At 38.2% G+C, this 18338-nt stretch overlaps 1 protein-coding gene across 1 annotated transcript in view; it reads right to left on the bottom strand.

Moving 5' to 3' along the window:
- Positions 1–15034: 15034 nt before the first annotated feature.
- The window catches only part of foxo3b (forkhead box O3b), a 40934-nt gene continuing 37630 nt past the window's right edge, over positions 15035–18338 (bottom strand). The window contains exon 4 of the mRNA XM_067481381.1: positions 15035–18315. The gene's annotated coding sequence lies outside the window, so the exon portion shown is untranslated. The remainder of the gene's footprint in view (positions 18316–18338) is intronic.

Below are 18338 nucleotides of genomic sequence, written 5' to 3'. Positions count from 1 at the left end.
GAGTCTCTGGTTGGATTTAAATAGCCTTACATGCTTCAGTCTCTTGGATACAGTGAACCTGATTGGCCAGGAGTGCACGTTGGGCATGCCCAATCACAGGGCATCACCATGGAGCTTACCAGCGAATAGGAGGAGGAAGATGGACTCTGTGATTTCATTGTCACTAAGGGAGGGGGTAAACATACTAGCATACTACCAGGGCAGTCGGTACTAACATGCTAAGAAGTGGCCTAGACTGTGGTCAGACTGTAAATCTTTGATGTAACCTGTAGAGCCAGATCAAGAGCATTGAAGAGAATAGAAAAGCACAAGGCGAGTCCTAAAATGAATCTCCTGTCAGCATGAACTACACAGTCATTTGCAAACAGGCTCATAGTGGACCCACATCACTGCTTTCAGTGCTGCTCGTGCCACAAGAATGAATGGGTTGATTTGGGAGAGCCATCGTTCTGCTTAAAGGTGGTGTGTCTCCTTGGCAACCAGCTCCATCTCTGGTCAGGAACTTACAGTGGCAGAGAGTACTCAGCTCACAAGACAGGGCCTTTACTCTCTGTTGATTGCCATTCCTGGTTTGACCCCTACCAGAGTAGTGTCAAAATTTTAAAGATGTCATCTCTTTACTAATTCAATTGTTTCCATTTTAGATTAATTTCCCTATTAATCAGATTATATTTTGTTTTATAAAATGTAAAAGAAAATAAAAATCCAGCACAGTTTCCCTGAGTACAAGCCCACATCAGCTTCATCAGCTTTTATTGTCTGGAATAACAGGACGTACGCAAAATTTGCAATTCATTAATTATATAGAGGTATACAGATCCTACAAATTATACACCGATGGAAGCCACTGAAAACTCAGAATTCCTTGTATGTCTTATGCAGACATTTGTTTTCAAATCATTTGTGGTCTGTTTCTGCCAGTCAGACAAATATAAGTGGGGGACATTTTGAAATACAATTCTCACTTTTGGTTCCTGTTTGTTAGTTGACTCTTTTGACAGAGCTCCTAATGGAGAGAGGTTATTCTGTTTTGCACTAGGTTTTTCACCTCCTGCTCTCTTTTGTATTAAACAGCTGTCCTTTTTGTAATCTTTAGTCAGTTTTCTCAGCAATGATGCAAGAAACTAACAGATAAATTTTTTTAAGAGCCAGCAGGTTGAAGTTGGAACATGACAGAAATTAGCAGTGAGTCATTCCAGAGTTTTGCTCCTAGTCAGCAGGCTGCTTGTTTCTGACAGGTGCGAAGCGTGTGCTCTGACACGAATAATCTCACTCGTAATTTTGCAACTTTGCATGACATAACTAATTCCGCATGCATACTTAGTCAGAAGATAAATCATGCTGTTCATAGCTAATTTGTAATAAGGAAAGTTGCCCCATACTGGAAGAACAAGCAGGAACAATGTGTATTTTCCATATTTGTAGATATAAAATAGATGATACAGTAATGATGCAGTTTTTCACTTGATCAGTGCTGGCTCTTAGTCTAACTGAATAATGAATGGTTAAAATATATAGAATCTCTTGATCTTATACAGTATGTTACCCATGCCTTATAGTAGTAGATATTTTTATTTATTTTTGTTTAGATGTCAGGGAGTCTGGATTTGTATCGTTAGGTGAGGCGACTATCCACATTCTGAAGTCAGAAACAGAAGTGAACAGAAAGCCAGGTACTTCTGCTAAGACTAAAGCGAAATTGGCACTGTATATGGACATTCACATAGTGCAGACATGCCAGGCAGACAGTCGCCGTCTTATCACTCATCTCTTTGTGTTCATGGAAAATTAAATAACTCACACGCACATGCTCAGATTACACATATAGACAAGCTTTCAAAGAGTCTCACCCTGGGCACAGGGGCATGCAGGTGTGCAGTGGAGCATGAGACGCCATGGAATAAAAATATAAAGATTAATTCATGTTCCAGTGACAATTTAAATCCCTAATACTATGCATCTTGTATAGCATGTCTACATTTGTACAGATTATAGTTAACTTATAACTTATAGTTAACTACAGTTAACAACACACTAGTTGGTAAAGTAGCTGAAGAAGAATCATGTTTATGTTCCAAATCTGAAGGTGCGGGTTAGTTTAGTCTAGCAGAGAGTAAAAACAAAAGGAAACAACTATCCTTGCTCTGTCCAATAGTTGAAATGTGCCTACCAGCATTGGCCTACCATAATAATATTACTCAGTGCCATGAATACGCCCAGTAGTTGATACAGAAAGGCTTTAGGGAACAGCTGTGCGCTTTAACTAAATGCTGTAAAAACAGATAGAACAGATATGCAAAACCAAAGAACCAACGAGATACTTACTGTAAAAAAAAATTTGTAGTAAAAGTTGACCACAATATTAAAAAACTTTTTTGAGCATGCCTTGATTACCTGCATTTTTTTTAGGAGCTCAGCTGCATGTCGATGTGTGTGTGTGTGTGTGTGTGTGTGTGTATATTATATATATTGCATTAAATATGTTAATATCAGTCTTCTTATCTAACTCTTAGAAAAGATGAGAACAAGTGTATTTCCAAAATATTTAGCTATTTGTTAAAGATGCATAATAAAACGTTTAATTGCAGCATACTGATCTGAAAGAAGTCCTATTTCTGTGTAAAATTTCATGCAGGCCCAGAGAGAAACTGTTTTTTGTTTCACCTTAGATTACCATCATTTTGACACATCCTAGTGAGGCATATCCATCTCATTTTGTATGCTAATCAAAATGCAGGTTACTCAGCCCTATCTTGATGGAGCTTACGTCTGTTTCTATGAATAGATATGTGGGTGCGTGTGCTGACCTTTCATGTTTCACTATGTTACTCCCCTGCATCAGTTCTCACAGCACTTTTAACCAAGGCCATCTGACCACACTTAAATATCCTCTAACACCTATATTTTTAGTGTTTCAATAACAGATTCCTCATTACTGGAGAGTATGTTGAGTCCAGCGCCATAAATTTGCTTCCTCCTCATGTAGTTTGGCCTGAAAAAATTCTCCAGGTTAAAAATGTTAGCATTGGGGTCTGTGTTTGGTGCTTTCACAACAGGGTTTTCTCAACAAGAACAGATGGGAGCTGGTGAAGGCCATCAGTGACCTACTTTGCTCTTTCCCAGATTTTGTTCTTTTTCAGGGTCACATTTTGCAAGTGTGTTTGTCTTTTTGCTTTTTGTATGACAATACCAACCTTCTTGTAGTTAAATATGTTTTGCTCATTTGTGTTACACAACTTATGGTGCAATTGTCCTTTTTTTGGAGAAAGAAAGTAAGACATTGTGTATTTACTTTTATAATCCTATTGCCATCCATTGTGTTACGGGAGAATTTTTTATAAACTGTTTTCATGCGGATTTTATGTCATGCATGTGTTGCTTTGATCATGTAAGGAATGGCCATTTTAGTTGAGATGAATTCTGGATGCTTTCTTTACTAACTAGTGGTCCTGACTACAGATGGGCTTGAACAAACATGCTTAATGTTTTATAACCTTGAGATTTAGTAACCCAGTTTATAAGAATGATTTCATGTTTAAAACATTCATTTAAAATGAAATTTCAGAAATTGCAATTGTAAATGTTTCAGTAGTCTTGTTGTGGTTAGGAGCCCTAGTTGTCAAATAGGATTAAATAAAATTTTTATTTGCTCTGTATTTGTGATTGATGTTATAGTACCATTTATACAACAGTACCACTCGTAGTTGAATTTCTGTTATTGGCACTTTTTTCATAATTTACCCAGCTGAGTCTAAATATCACTTAGCTCTACTTGAGCAAGGCCCTTAATCCCACCTGCTTTGTTGAAGCGTCTCTGTGGCTACAGTTCAGACGGTGGTTGTACTTAGCAGCTTCTAGGTTTGACCATGATCAGGGCCATGAAACACAAAATGGCCTTCCCCAGAAAATGAAGCTTCACCAAATAAATGAATGTTAAAATTAACACTGGTTAAAAGGAAAATGTTGACTGATTTTGCAATCAATACAATTGTTTGTATGCATACAGAAACATTCTGTGGGACCAACAATGACGTAAAGCAGTTAAGCAAAATATTTGTAGTAGTGCAAGGTCAAAGGCCACAGCATTTGTCATTTTAGTTTAAAGATGTCAACTGCATTTGCTGCATTTGCTACATATGCAGTTTGTTTTCTTATTTAAACACCTTTCTAAAGTCCCTCCATTAAAAAAATAAAAATAAATAATAATAAAATATTGCATTACATAGATTGTACTTTTTAGGGACCACATACACTTAGAAAATAAGAATTCAAAATCAGGATGTATGAACCATGCATTCCTGGTTGCTGTTTTTGGAAATAAGTCACACAGACATTACAGGTGCTATACATTCCTGCCTTATGGCCAGAAAGGCCAACATAGAGTAGTCTTTTGTGTGAGTGTACCAAAGCAAGAGGTAATGTTGTTTCTCTTCTTATTACATGTGAACACATACCCTTTGACCCCTGCAGCACTTGCAGATACACACAGAAAAGCCAAGCCAAGTGGAACACTCAACAGGACATGTTTTATTGTGGCACATATTGCTCAATTCATTACAAACCACATGTGAGCCCAAACAACATTTTCTAAAGCAAAACTAAACTTTAAGTAAACACTGTCAACAAATTCTAAAATAGCAAGAAAACAACCCTGAACCCACATGCACCAGGATGATCTGCTGTTTTTGTGTTAAGATCCTATAATTAAACTTTTGCGACATTTATTCATAAATAAAAATATACAGACACGCACATAAACAAATCATGGAGGTGACACTGATTATTGTGCGGTTACCGCACATATCACATATTTTATGCTCATACAAAAGGTTCTGCAGCCTTAATAAACAAAGTCAGAGGCCGAAGACCACAAGTTTTACTGTACATAGCCTCACACACACATGCACACACAAAACATATAAACACACAGCTGTACACGTAAAAGCAAGAACACACACTCGTAAACACATATGTAGCACACATGAGAGTGAGGCCCTTATGAGAGGGGGGTGAAATTACTCACTGTCACACAAACATAAACACATAAACACGTGCACACAAACACATGTGCCAGCTGTAATACATATGTTTATGACAAAGAGCCATAGGGGGGCAAAAATGGACATTAAAGGGACACAAAGTTTAAATTCAAGTAATTTGGGAGCATTTCTCAAAGCATCTTCTCCTTTTCCCCACTTGACTCGACTGATTAGAGCCAGGCTGTGTCTGGTCTTTAAATTGGAGGGTTGGTTTCACGTGGTATGTTAGAATTAGCAATGGTGGTGTAGGTGTCTATTTGTATCAGATCCTGACAGACTATTGGTTCTTGAGGAATTTGGACATTTTTGAAAACTTTTTGCAAATACTTATGAAAAAGGAAGGCATGGGTAGATTTGTGTCATTCTTTAATTTATGGCAGGCGAGCTCCTCTTTGTCTCTCGAGCCTGTCACTTGTGTGGACGAAATGGGGGACATTCAAGTGAGATAGGAGACAGATGGGAGGAGATGAAGAAAGGGAGTAATGAAGCTATGTATGTGCTTTCCCTAGTGGTTCTAATGCATGTACACACACACACACAGAGACACGCACACAAATGCCCAAAGCAATAATTTGGACTCGCTCTTTGTGTCTTTGTGTGCATCCTACCTTCCATTTAGGCCAGTGCGGAGAAGATATATGGATGTGTGGAACAGAGTGACCTTGACATTCTGGATGTGTGTACGCGTGTCTGTTTGATGGGGGTGGGTGAGGGTCTATTCTGACTATGTACCGGTACACCCATCTATGAATCATTATAATGGAACACCAGTACATCAGATTTAAAAATAAATCAACAGTAACAACAGAACGTTAAAGGAATACACCAACATGCCTACCCCGGCAATTTGAAATAGCTAGTCATTATGAAATTCTATTTAGAATATATATTATTTATAGTATATTTATACTATTAAAGCAGGTCTACTATTTGGCAGAGACGTTTGCCTCTGTGTAGTCTGCTTTTTTTTGTATGTGCATAGGTGTCCATCTGCACTTCCAAGTCATGCAAGTTGATTGGTTTCTTCAAACTGCTTAAAATTGTGTCAGTATTTTTAAAGTCTCAAGTCCCAAACAAAATACTTTGAAAATAAATTCAATTTAGAATTTCAGTTCACGTCTTATTTTATATTCAGTAACAGTATGTTATATTTAGTAACATCTTTTTTAGTCACAAAACTTAAATCTTGAAAAACATAATTACACGCCAAGTACAATGCACACAGCAGATTATCGTGGGCAGATTCAATAGATTTGGCAGTGAGACCCCGAGAAACTAGTGCTCCGAACTACCTGTCCCTAGTTTAGCCCCTAGCTCAGCAGTTTGTCCTCTATAAAATAATTTTATAGCTAGATTTTAATGCAAGGATCCTTTATAATATTAAGATATAACATACAGACAAACTTTCTAAAACCAGTTGACGCATGTTAAATCTGGGTAAATTTGGGAGCCTTTAGTTTTAGAATTAAAAAGATGTTGTAGTTGACACCATTGTGCCAATTTTCACTGGCATAATTTCACTTAACCACAAGCAAAGCGTGAAAGATGCTATAGTCTCATTTTATCAAACTATTCTACACTACATTCTACACAAAAGAGGCTTTAAGGACAATATTGTCAAAATATTAATACTGTATATCAAACACTCTTTGTGTCATTTGTTTAATATACGAGTCTGCGCCCAGAACCTAATGAAATCTAACAGTTGCTTGCACGATTTTGCTTGGTTGTCACCTAAATATGAGACAATTTCTTTCTTACAGAAATAAATCATGAGAACAAAAAGGTAACTATTAATCCAAAATAATGCCATATTTACTGTACGCACATGCAGTACAGTGCACATTAAACTTCAGGGATTCCATTATTTGACATATATTGAAGAATCTGTCATCACAAAAAAGGTACTGAGATAGAATGCTGTATTGTATATTGTGACCCAGTGCACACATGTAATGAAGTCACATGCAGCCACATGCTACAGTGGGAGGTTATGCTCTCATCCCAGAGGGTGGTGGGGGATGGGAACAGGATGGGGGTTAGTGGGTTTTTACAGAAACAGGATTGAGAACAAAGCTGCGCATGATGCCACCTTACATGACAAAATAACAAAAGCCAGCTGTGTGTGTGTGTGTATGTATAAATTGCACTCTCACAGAGCGTGAGGGAACGGTGAACTCTGTATCCACAGGAGTGATATGAAGGAGAAGAAGGAGGTTGTTATTGAGTAGCAGCAGGGTTGACAGCAGAGAAAGAGAAGAAAAAATAAAAAAGCTATAGTAGAGGCTAGAGAGGTGAGAGATGGATCAAGGGAAGGTGAGAAATAGAGTGCAGAAGTAGGAAGCTGAGGAAATTGAGAAAGAAAATTGAACACAATTTTAATGGTGTAATAGCTAATTTCTATAACTGAACAAATCAAAAGGTATTAGTCTTAATGTGACCCAGAAAACAATGCAGGACAGATAACGTAATGGAAGGCAGAAATTTAATATTTATTGATATAATGATGTAGTGAAGCAGGCTGTGTGGCAGGAAGGAGAAGTGTGCGCTGCAGAGGGGACCGGCGGGGAAAACGGGTAATGGTGAGGAGATCTAGGAGAGAAGGAGAAGGTGAGTAATTTGTTTGTACACGCAGAGGTAATTAATGGTTAGAGAGTTCTTACAGTGGTGTGAAGGAGCAGAGATCCTCTGCAGTGAATCTGGGAGACTGTATGGAGAGAGAGCCAGCACAGGTAGGGAGGCAAGGGAAAAAAACTGAGAGCGCCTGAGATTATCAGGAAAAAAGTAACAACTTAGGGTAAACAAAGTAACAACAAAACTGAAAGTAAGAACTCACAGTGTCACAGGGAAGGACAACAAAATCCAATTCAGCTACACAGTCCAATGAATCCACAATGGAGCAGCACTCAGTGTAAAGTCACTACTGTAAATACCAGGGAGACAAAATAGAAGGATGCATGGAGAACTTGGATCCAGATGCCAGATCACAGTCAAGACAGGCACCGGTCAGGAGAGGAAAACGAGGTAGCAAACTCACTGGAGACAGGAAGTACTGGCAAAGAGGAGGAGGTGAGCGGGGCATATAAAGGGGAGGCAACAGGTAGGTAAGTTGAGGCTAATTAGACAGAGCAGCAGGGAAAGAGACAGAGGAGAGATAGCGGTGATCGCCAGGGCAACACAGATCTGAGTCACAGCTGTGACAAAAGGATGCAGTCAAACAGAATATAGGTTTATCATATGTAAGTCAGATTACAAACCTATCACCATCCAAAACAAATCAATGTGACAAATGAAAAGCATTAATTAGCACAATGGTTTCTCCTCTTCTGACAGGGTGCTCCTACACTGCCGGTGCGTGAGGTTATCCAGTTCAATCCCGTTAATGGTCAAACCTCCTTCGATTGGAAAGAACAAAATAATTTCGAATTTGTTGTGATGCTTCTCCAAGGTGGGTAACAAGTACGTCCATCAGCCTCTGCCACTGTTTACCTCCTGTAGGTTTCAGATGTTGATTTCATCCACGCATCCACCTACATCTACATCTACTTAATATTTCTTCATTTGTGAAGGTGATTTCTGAGTAGAACTCACTCAGGAAAAACGTCTAGTTTCAAGAATTTCAAAAGAAAAATACAGTTACTCAACTTCAATTTGTTGCATCATGGATGTAGAGTTTTTTGAAATATATCAAAATCACCCTAATTGATAGAGAACAAAGAAATAATCTTACTAATCTTACTAATATTCTTAATCTGATTTGTTACTTTTGTTACTTTTTACCATCCAAGTACAGCATAACTTAAAAAGATACCTAAAAAGAAAATTAACCTGTACTGTCTATACAGGTTTCATTTTAATATCTTTCATTTCCTTCTCCTATTTTTAAAATTGCATTAACACCTCGCTCACACATTGAAAATATGAGAAGATGCGACCTGCTTTTTACGTCTTGCTTTTAACACATCACACCACAGGTTTGCTTAAAGCTTCTTCAGTTTTTCACTTGGTGACTTGGGCAGCACGCTCAGACAGGAAATATTTGCACATACTTGTGAATATTTATAACATGTTGAAAAAAATCCTCAATTTCTTGGGCTCATAACTTATGATGTGTGAGTTAAAAACCAAAGATTGATTATTGATTGAAGCTGAAAGTTCTAAACTAAACAAATGTTGAGACATGAATAATTGGGAAATTGGCCAACACCCTAAAGGGTAAATTAATGTTGAAAAGGCACCTTTAATTTGTTTCAGAAAAGAAAAGTGCAGAAGACGAGGCTCAGTTGCTCCTCTAGTACTATTGTACATATTGGACTATAAAACATCATTTTATTATATTATTATTTTAAAATATGCCATTATCAGCACTCTACCACCTCTGACTCTCTCACTCTCATCTATCCTAACCACTTCTTTTCACCTCCTGCCTATCTTGGTTTCTTTCATTTCATTGCACCTCACCTCTGCCTATCACTTTTCACACCGACACTGTTCATCACATCCTCACACGTTAGCACTTGTGATGTGCCCCTATGGATACACATACTAGAAATATCAGAGGAAGATAAAAAATATAAAGGCCTGTGCTTATTTAGGATAAAATTTTATATTATAACTTTATTATTTATGGCAAATTACAGCAAGCTCTAAATTTGTAGATTTATAATGATCATTATGATGATGTTTTTTTTTTCCTGTGTGTGTGCTCGTGTGTGTGTGTGTATCTGTAATTACAAAAGGACTTTGTCGTGTGAAGCAATCTGCCATCTCACCACAGAATGAGTGAATCTAAGCTACTGTATAATCTGCCTTGATGACGCTGATCACAGCCTGTGAATGGAGGTGCTGCGGGACAATGCTCAGCCGCTCTGTGCCAGTGTGCCATTATAGGGATGACATCATTCCACTGCAGCACTTAGTGCACACACACACACACACACACACACACACACACACACAGTCACAGTATCATTTACCACTGCTCAGTTCTCAGGTCTCCCCCTGTATGGCTCTGTCCTTGTGTGGCCAGCAGTAATTAACGTTTTTTTGTGCATGTTTGTGTGAAGCACGGTTCAGATAAGCTGTAGAGATCAGGTGAAATGTTGACATTACAGAACCCCCACTATATCCATCAAGTAAAGAGTGACCACACTGGGGGATGTGAATCCCAATTATGGCCATAACTCAAAAGATCCATCACATATCCATCTTGTTTACACCTTGACACTGCCCCCCCCCCCCCCCCCCCCATACTGATCACTCACAGTGAGCTTGTGTGTATCCATGGCATTTTGTGTCAAACATACAGGATTGTATCGCTGTAGATTGTAACGATATATGTTAACTGTGGGACCTTATATAGACGGGTGTATAATTTTCCAAATCATGTCCAATCAACGGAATTTCAATCAAGTTGTGGAAAAATCTCAAGGATGATCAGTTGAAACAAGATGCAACAAAGCTCAATTTTCTGTGTCATGACAAAGTCCATGAATACTTATGTTCATAAATTTGCAAAGATTTCAAACAAAATTCTTTCACATTGTCATTATGGGGTAATTTTGAGGAAAATACTGAATTTTATCCATTTTGGAATAAGGCTGTAACATAACAAAATGTGAAAAAAGTTAATGGCTGTGAATACTTTCTGGATGCACTGTAGATGATAGATAGATAGATAGATAGATAGATAGATAGATAGATGCCTTTGTGACTAATTGCACTGAAAGAAACTGCAGCAACTCCTCACCCTTTAGTCAGCTGAGGCAGGTGTATTTTCTTTTGTGCTTGCTTAAATGGCAGACTTAAACCTTTGGTGCAGTTTACACAGGGTTTGTTCAATGTGCTGTCTGACCACGTCTTAGAGCCAGGTTGGTCATACTTATTATAACCGGTCAAACCCAAAGGTGGGGAAAGAAACTGTTCTTTATTGTGCTGACTGGGATTAGAAGGCAGAATTTAGTCACAATTCATGTGGTTTGACAGAAGATTTGAGGAAACTCATAACAATATTAGCTTAGTAATGTTTTTATCCTTTTTTAAATCTATGCACTTAAAGCTTAAAACACAAGTATGAATCATAACAAGAATCCACTCTGCTCTGCTCCTCAATTGTCCATTACACTCTGTCACAGTCAGTTCAGGCATTACCTATTATCTAATTAAAATCAATAAGCATGCTGCCCAATGTGCTAATCAGAAATCATTTAAATACTCTGATTGGATAGAAGGACCTGTCAAAAGCTTTTAGATGAAAATAGAGTCCGATGTCACAGGAGGCAGTTAAAGTTTATACTGCGTTGCTGTTATGTGCTGTGTGTATGTTCTAATGAAGTATAATGGGCACCAATGTCAATTCTGTCACAAACTGTCATAAAAACTAAGTCTTGACAGGCCTTGTGACGACCAATAGGTCCAAAAGGTCCTGACTCAGTTAGGAAAAAACCTTTTTTGCCCCTAACTAAGTTCCCACACAGATATCTGACACTGAGAGTAATATATTTGTTTGAATGCACCACATGTGTCTCATCATGCAAAATTTGCACACTCACACATAAAAGCAAGCTTACATGGGTCCACATGTAAACACACCTGTAACCTAATGCACGCAAAGCATTGCTGTTTTGTGTTCCTATGTGCTCACTTGAAGAATATTGCTCAGTAATATCATTCTTATATTAATTTCTGTAGGTTGCATACAATGAGCTCTGAGTACATAGGTTAATTGCTTTTTGTATTAAAACAAAGTTGACATTCACAAAATAGGAGCCTGGTGACACGGAACAAAGCAGAGGCGAATAAAAAAACCCAAACATGTGGGTGGAGATGAAAAAGCATGCAAACAAACATAGTCAGTGATGACACGACATGAAACAACCACCGAGACAGCCAGAAGAAACTGCAAACACAATGTTTTCAGTTTCTTTTGAAACTTCAAATAATGATATGAGCATACAGCCTTGGAACTAATTTTAAACAACAATAAAGAAAATCCAAACTATAATGTAAAATTTAAGAGTTTAGTTTTGTATCATTTCAAAGCTAAAAACAATGCCTATCATCATGCCAGGGTAAGGACGATGCACTCAGTTTGAGTTAAAATGAATGAATCTTGAATTTGGATGTTGTGTCTCCTAAAGAAGAAGACTGTCCTCCTGAGAATTACAAACCCAATTCCAAAAAAGTTGTGGCGATGTGTAAATAAAAACAGAATGCAATGATTTGCAAATATATTCACAATAGAACATAAAGAACATATCAGATGTTAATGTAATATGTAATATTAGCTCATTTTGAATTTGATGACAGCAACGTAGCACTAATCAATGCAAGAACATGACATGCTATATAGAGCTTGAGGGCCCTTGATGCTCAAATGCCACCCCTGGTAGCCTGTGGTGGCGGATGGCAAAATACATAATTTTTACTAGCCCTAACATCTTTATTTAGTGCCTAAGCCTAACCTAACCAATTTGCTGTGTTTGCATATTTGAAATCCTGCGTATTTGTGCATTTAGAGCAGAAAGCGGGTGTGAAACTGGTTCTATTTTGGCTCATTTGTAATGAACGGTATGTGCCATTTTTATGTCAAAAGGAGTGCAATTTCATCAGAAAGTGGCGGCCTCCGAATGTGGCAGGTCTGCTTCCACAAACAGTTTATTGATCCATATCAGAGGGTACAAACAAATTATGTCTTTGGGCGTTAATGTGGGAGGACTTGTTGAAAATAAGTCAAAAAGCAGATGCAAGAGAAAAAAGACCTATGAGGAGTTCTAGCCAATCAATAAGATCAGTGACCTCGCAAAGCCTAGTGTGACTGCAGCCAGGCCAGACATTTAGTCTGTCAGGTGACCAGCTGACTGGACACTACTTTTGAAATGTGGGCTTGGTATTTGTAGTTGTGGTGAGCCTGCTCGCTCAGTCATAAAGCAAGTCAGAGCATTTTGGTCATTGCTGTCAACCTAAATCTTGACAGCAACTGTTTAGAGGAATACAGTACACGTTTTATCCAGTTCTTTTTTCATCGTTTCTAAAATATTTCGTCTTGATGAAAGAGTGTATGTTGTGCTGTTTTGTATACTGTATCTGAGCACAATGCAAAGGCCACATTGGTAGACCTAAAGTACCAGATGCATGTCTTGGGTTTAGTAACAATGACAAACAGTGTGGTTATAAATGCACCACACTGCATGACAACAAAGTTTAGTAATAAAAATAATATGGTTTAACTGTTTTTTTGCTCTGGCAAATAGAAGAGTTTAAGAAAACAAAGAATCTCTCAAGTGCAGTGGATGCAGTGAAGATATGAAGCATTCCTGTAATTGTTCATGTTATAAAACACCTGGTGACATAAAAGCAACAACAAGTAGGATTTGGTTTTTGGTGCAATCTGTCCCTCGTCTTTGCTGAGTGTGATTCACTTTTACACTGTCGTACAGTTAATACCAGTCATGGATTTTGTCTGTCTCATGTGTACCGTTACATCTGCATTTTTTTTACAAGCTGAAGTTGTAAAACCAATGACACAATGACAATGACATGTTGCAGTAATAATAAAGGCTTTTAATGACTTTTTACAGTTTTATTTGTCTGATGTAATGTGCATGCTAATTTCCAAAAAAACTGAACAGGATTATTAGTTTGAGAAACAGTGAAACTTGGAATGCCGAGGTCGGTTCACCATTACCATTACTTTCCTACTGCCATGATAAAAATAGGATCTATTAGATAGATGGATTTATACTGTACTGGGAGACTACAGAGCTATGCAGTGCCGTAAAGCATTATGCAATTTTCAGACGACGCTGGGACGCTAGTTTCATAAGTTCCATATTGCAGTATCTGAGAATCCAGGTCCACTGTCTTGACGTCGAAGATGCCATTAATCTCATTACAAATCAGTGCACCATCAGAAGGATTTTAAAGCCCATGCTGTGGAAAGTGGCAGTGCTTTTAATTAAATTTAGACTACTTCCTGCAGCTCTAAGTAAAAAAAGAACTGTATTTGTGGAATGACGCTGCAGTTAGTGCACTCATTTCTGCAAATTTCTAATAATAGGAAAAAATGTTAATACCAAGTTCTACCGACAAAAAAGCCTCATTAAAATGGGATGTTATCAAATGATCATTAGGTAGACAATTGAAATAAATCAAATGGGATGCTCAACTTTTTTTACACTGACGACGTCAATAGAAAATAGACTCCCACAATTTATGCAGTGTAAAGATTTCTTAAAATGTGTTCCAAGGACTTTTGAGTTTTATGAAAAGTAAGACTTGAGCGACATTTACACGCAGAATCACACAGATGCCCACACATACAGTATGTATGAATAATGTGGAATAAGCTTTTTTATGACAGCAGCTTGGCTTCTGGCATTAAAGGAAAGTGGCTTATTAGCTGCTCTGAACTGGAGGAATGCAAAAAGGGGAAATACGGAGAGGACTGTCAGCAGAGTGGCCTGCTCAGGGTCAGTGTTAATATTTAGCACTGAAGCCTGAGGGAGATTTCAGACATGCAAGTAAAGACTTAGTAGCGAATCATGACACCCCATTTCTGACAGCTCCCCATCTCCCCTGACCTTTATGTTTTGCAATAAGATGAACAAATACCCAGCCCAGAGTCAGGTATCAGAGCACGGATGTATCTCTGCCCTCATTTAAAAGGCAGCTGTACACAAAATAAACATTGCACAACAGGACGACTAGGAATTCGAGAAGATCATAGAGTTGTTTTCCTGTTTAGATTCCTCTAGCCAAACATGAAAAAGAGATTTATTTAAAAGAGTTTGCAATTTAACTTCTAAATTAAGAGCACATGTAGGGCAAGCAAGAGCTGTATTATTTTTTTCTTTGCTGGGTTGATAATTCATTTCCTAGCAATATGAGCTGGTAAACAGCCATGTGCCTCCAAAGCACCCACGATATGTATGTACTCATAAACATTAATATTTTTCAGGGTTGAAATTAGCTAAGACAAGGACACAGAAAGCATGTGGAGCCTTAACAAGCTTTATTTACATGCGCACCATTTCTTATACGAACTAGATTACAATTCAAAATGGAATACACAGGAAAAATACCCACTAACATCAAGTCAAGAAGAAGCGAGATTAATAAAGGGTAAAGTTCAAAGGACAAAGTTCAGAGGACGCATAGATGGGAGCTGGCCTGGGCCTCTTAACAAGGATGGCAAAGGTCCAAGAGAAGATAGTGAAAAGAAAAAGTTCAAGAGGTGGTTAAGGTATCTAGTGGTATGTCTTGTCTATTTTTTTGCTTTTCTTAACTTTGAAATTGCAACGTGTTGTGCTGTAGGTGTGTGTGTGTGTGTTTGGCATGAGAAGAAATAATCCATGCGTGACCGTAGCAGGTGCAGTGAGTGGTTGTCTGAAAGTGTAAACGATCTTCCCCAAGTCCAACACATTTTACACTGCCTGTACAATATCTTAGCAACACTTTCCTGCATTTGCAGTTAATCAGGGATCAATAACCCCTCTTTAAATAAAAAGGGTTACAGTGTTCCCTGGATTCACCTTGTCAGTCTTCTTCACAGGAATAGCAAAGTAATATTTTGTATGGTCAGTGTAGATTCAGATTTTTAGCAATTCATGTGATGGCTCAGGATCCCTCCTGTCAAAAAAAATATGATGAAATGTTAAACTTGACAAGACATAGGAAATTCCAGCTTGTTGTCAAGTGATGCTTCAACCACGTCGAAATCATAACGGCTCACTGTGAGCACCATGATGTGAACCTACTGTACTCCACGTGCATAAAAGAAGTCTGACGCTGAGGAACATCCATTATGGAGGCTTTCCCTGTGTCTGTGATAATGTACACACACACTCATAATCATAAGTCCATAATGCAGAAGGATCGTGCATATGTTACTCTGTAAGCCCTGATTTCAAAAATAGAAACAAAGTGTGTGTTTGAGTGCTAAAGACACAGGAATCCTCTCTGGATTACAATTTCTGAAAAGGGACGGCACCATTGGAAGGATCCAGGGCAGGGGGTACAGCTAGGTCATGCACATCAAACTCAAGATAGCACAGTAGATCATTCTACTCACCCATGCACACACAATCCTCTGCCTTGACCTCAATGTGATATACATACATCTGTACATTATAATACATAGTGGGGCACACACTTACTCATACATGTTGCTACCCTACACAGAAAAGGGGTACCAAGGTCTTCAGATGCTACAACAATGGTGCTTTCCACCATTTTCAAAGTCTGGTTAAACTATTAGGTCGCTGGTAACAGTGTTCCCTCCTACCTGGCGCACAACATTGTTCATTATTTCTTCAATTTTACCTTCAGAGGTAAACAAAATCCAGGGGTCAAGTACTACATGAGTATATAAGGACATACAGCGAGTAAATATGCATTTTACACAATTCATAATGCATAAATGCATGCATACAGTCAGCTGTGTTGTATGCACCATGAGAGATAGTGAGAGATCACACATCCTCATGAGATAAATTCAACAGAAAACTGACACACACATTAACATGTAATCAGAAAATATAGGAAGTCACTTGCTGGAGCACCAGGCGTGTCCATGTGGGGATCATTGTATGTGTGTCACAGGTCCAACAAGAGGACATAAAGCTATGACAGAAAAATCAAAAATAACAGACTGCACAAAAGTCTTAATCCAGACATTTGTCTTCCTCTTCATCTCCACACCCAAAAGTTCACAGATTACAAGTTCACAAACACAAAGCATTACTGTTTTCATCAAGAAATGTTAAAATACCTTTACAATATGACTTGATGTTACTTAAATGGGAACCTCCCTTTCCGCCCTGAGTGATTCTGTGTATGCATAACAAGCCCCACAAGCTTCTGAAAAGAAAACAGCCGAGCTTAACACAAATCCCTGTTATTATTTTTTTTCTATCTACTGTATGTGTCTGTGTAATATGTGTGTTTTTGTGTTGTGCGTGTGTGTTCATGTGTGTGCTGTGATTTGGCTGCCAGCATATCCTACAGTTTGTTTTCAAGTAATTTGGCAATATACAAAGATAGCTTATTGTTTTACACGAGAAACAAATGGCTTCTAGAGGAATGAGCCTTAAAACCCTGCCCTCGCACCCCCTCCCTTCTGCCGTGCTACAAGTGGCTGCAGCTTTGGGCTTCTGCAGGTAATGGGTAAAAAGAGAAAAAGTACACGAACAAACAAAATGTACGGCTTGCTTTCAAGACAGGATTCAACACTGTTTATATAGCACCTGTTATGGCGTGGGACATTTTCATCACCATAGGACACAGGTATTCATTTTGGCTACATCATATGCTGTGATAAATGACCTCAACAGAGCTCATCAAAAGCTAAGAAAACTAAGCAAAGACAGACAAGAAATAATCCCATCCTTCTTGAACTTTTCGCTGCCCTGCACTGTATACATGTACATGTTAGAAATATCCTTACTTGACCATTTTATCTTCCTTTTTATTTTACATAAGACCAAACACATTTTGTAGTACTCATTCTGCTAATTGTAATTCAAACTCAAGCAGTTTACAACAACAAACTGGAAGTGCATGACAATAAATCGGGAAATATTTTACGAGTTTTGATATTTTGCAAAGTAGGGCTAAGTGTCTGTATGTGTATTTGTATGTATTGTATGTGAGGCCACCCAGTGTGTAAGAAACTCAGTATCCATCTTTGATCAATACACCAGTTCCTTTAGTAGACATGTATGATACAGAAGCAATTATGATAAAACAGAAAATCCAAAAAAAGCATACACTTAAAATTTAAAATCACAAAATGAGAACAGAAGGATTATTTTTTTTCAGCATAACCCATCCCAGGAAACCACTGGATTAGATTTACAACACATCGCTTCCCTTTTTTTTACTTTACACTTTTGTCTTTTTTTGTCCAAAGGGAACAACTCTCCTTTATTCCACTTGAAACACCTTATGATAAGTTGTATCTCTTATCCACACACTAGATGTCAAAGGAAAATTGCATAATTCTAAGATTAGGATTTATGAGTTTGTTGTGATTGTTTGACATAGATTTCTTCATGTTGTCATTGTTTTTTTCCCCAGGAGGCCTCGAGGGCTGAAGTGCAGCATCTCTAGAGTCTGTCAGGTCATTCATGGTTCACCAGTGTGGGAGCGAAGGTAAAGCTCTTGAGAGGAAGTCTTCTTCTGTAAACACAGGGTTTGTATGTACGTTGTGCTGATGGCAGGTTTGGCAAAAAGGATGTTGTGTATCTGATCTTCTCTTGCACTACACAGTTCAGACCTGGAGAAAAAAAAAGGAAGTGA

The sequence above is a fragment of the Channa argus genome, chromosome 17 (genome assembly GCF_033026475.1).
Source record: "Channa argus isolate prfri chromosome 17, Channa argus male v1.0, whole genome shotgun sequence".
Taxonomy (NCBI): domain Eukaryota; kingdom Metazoa; phylum Chordata; class Actinopteri; order Anabantiformes; family Channidae; genus Channa; species Channa argus.
The sequence above is the reverse complement of the archived record's forward strand: the minus strand, read 5'-3'. Positions and strand labels throughout refer to the sequence as shown.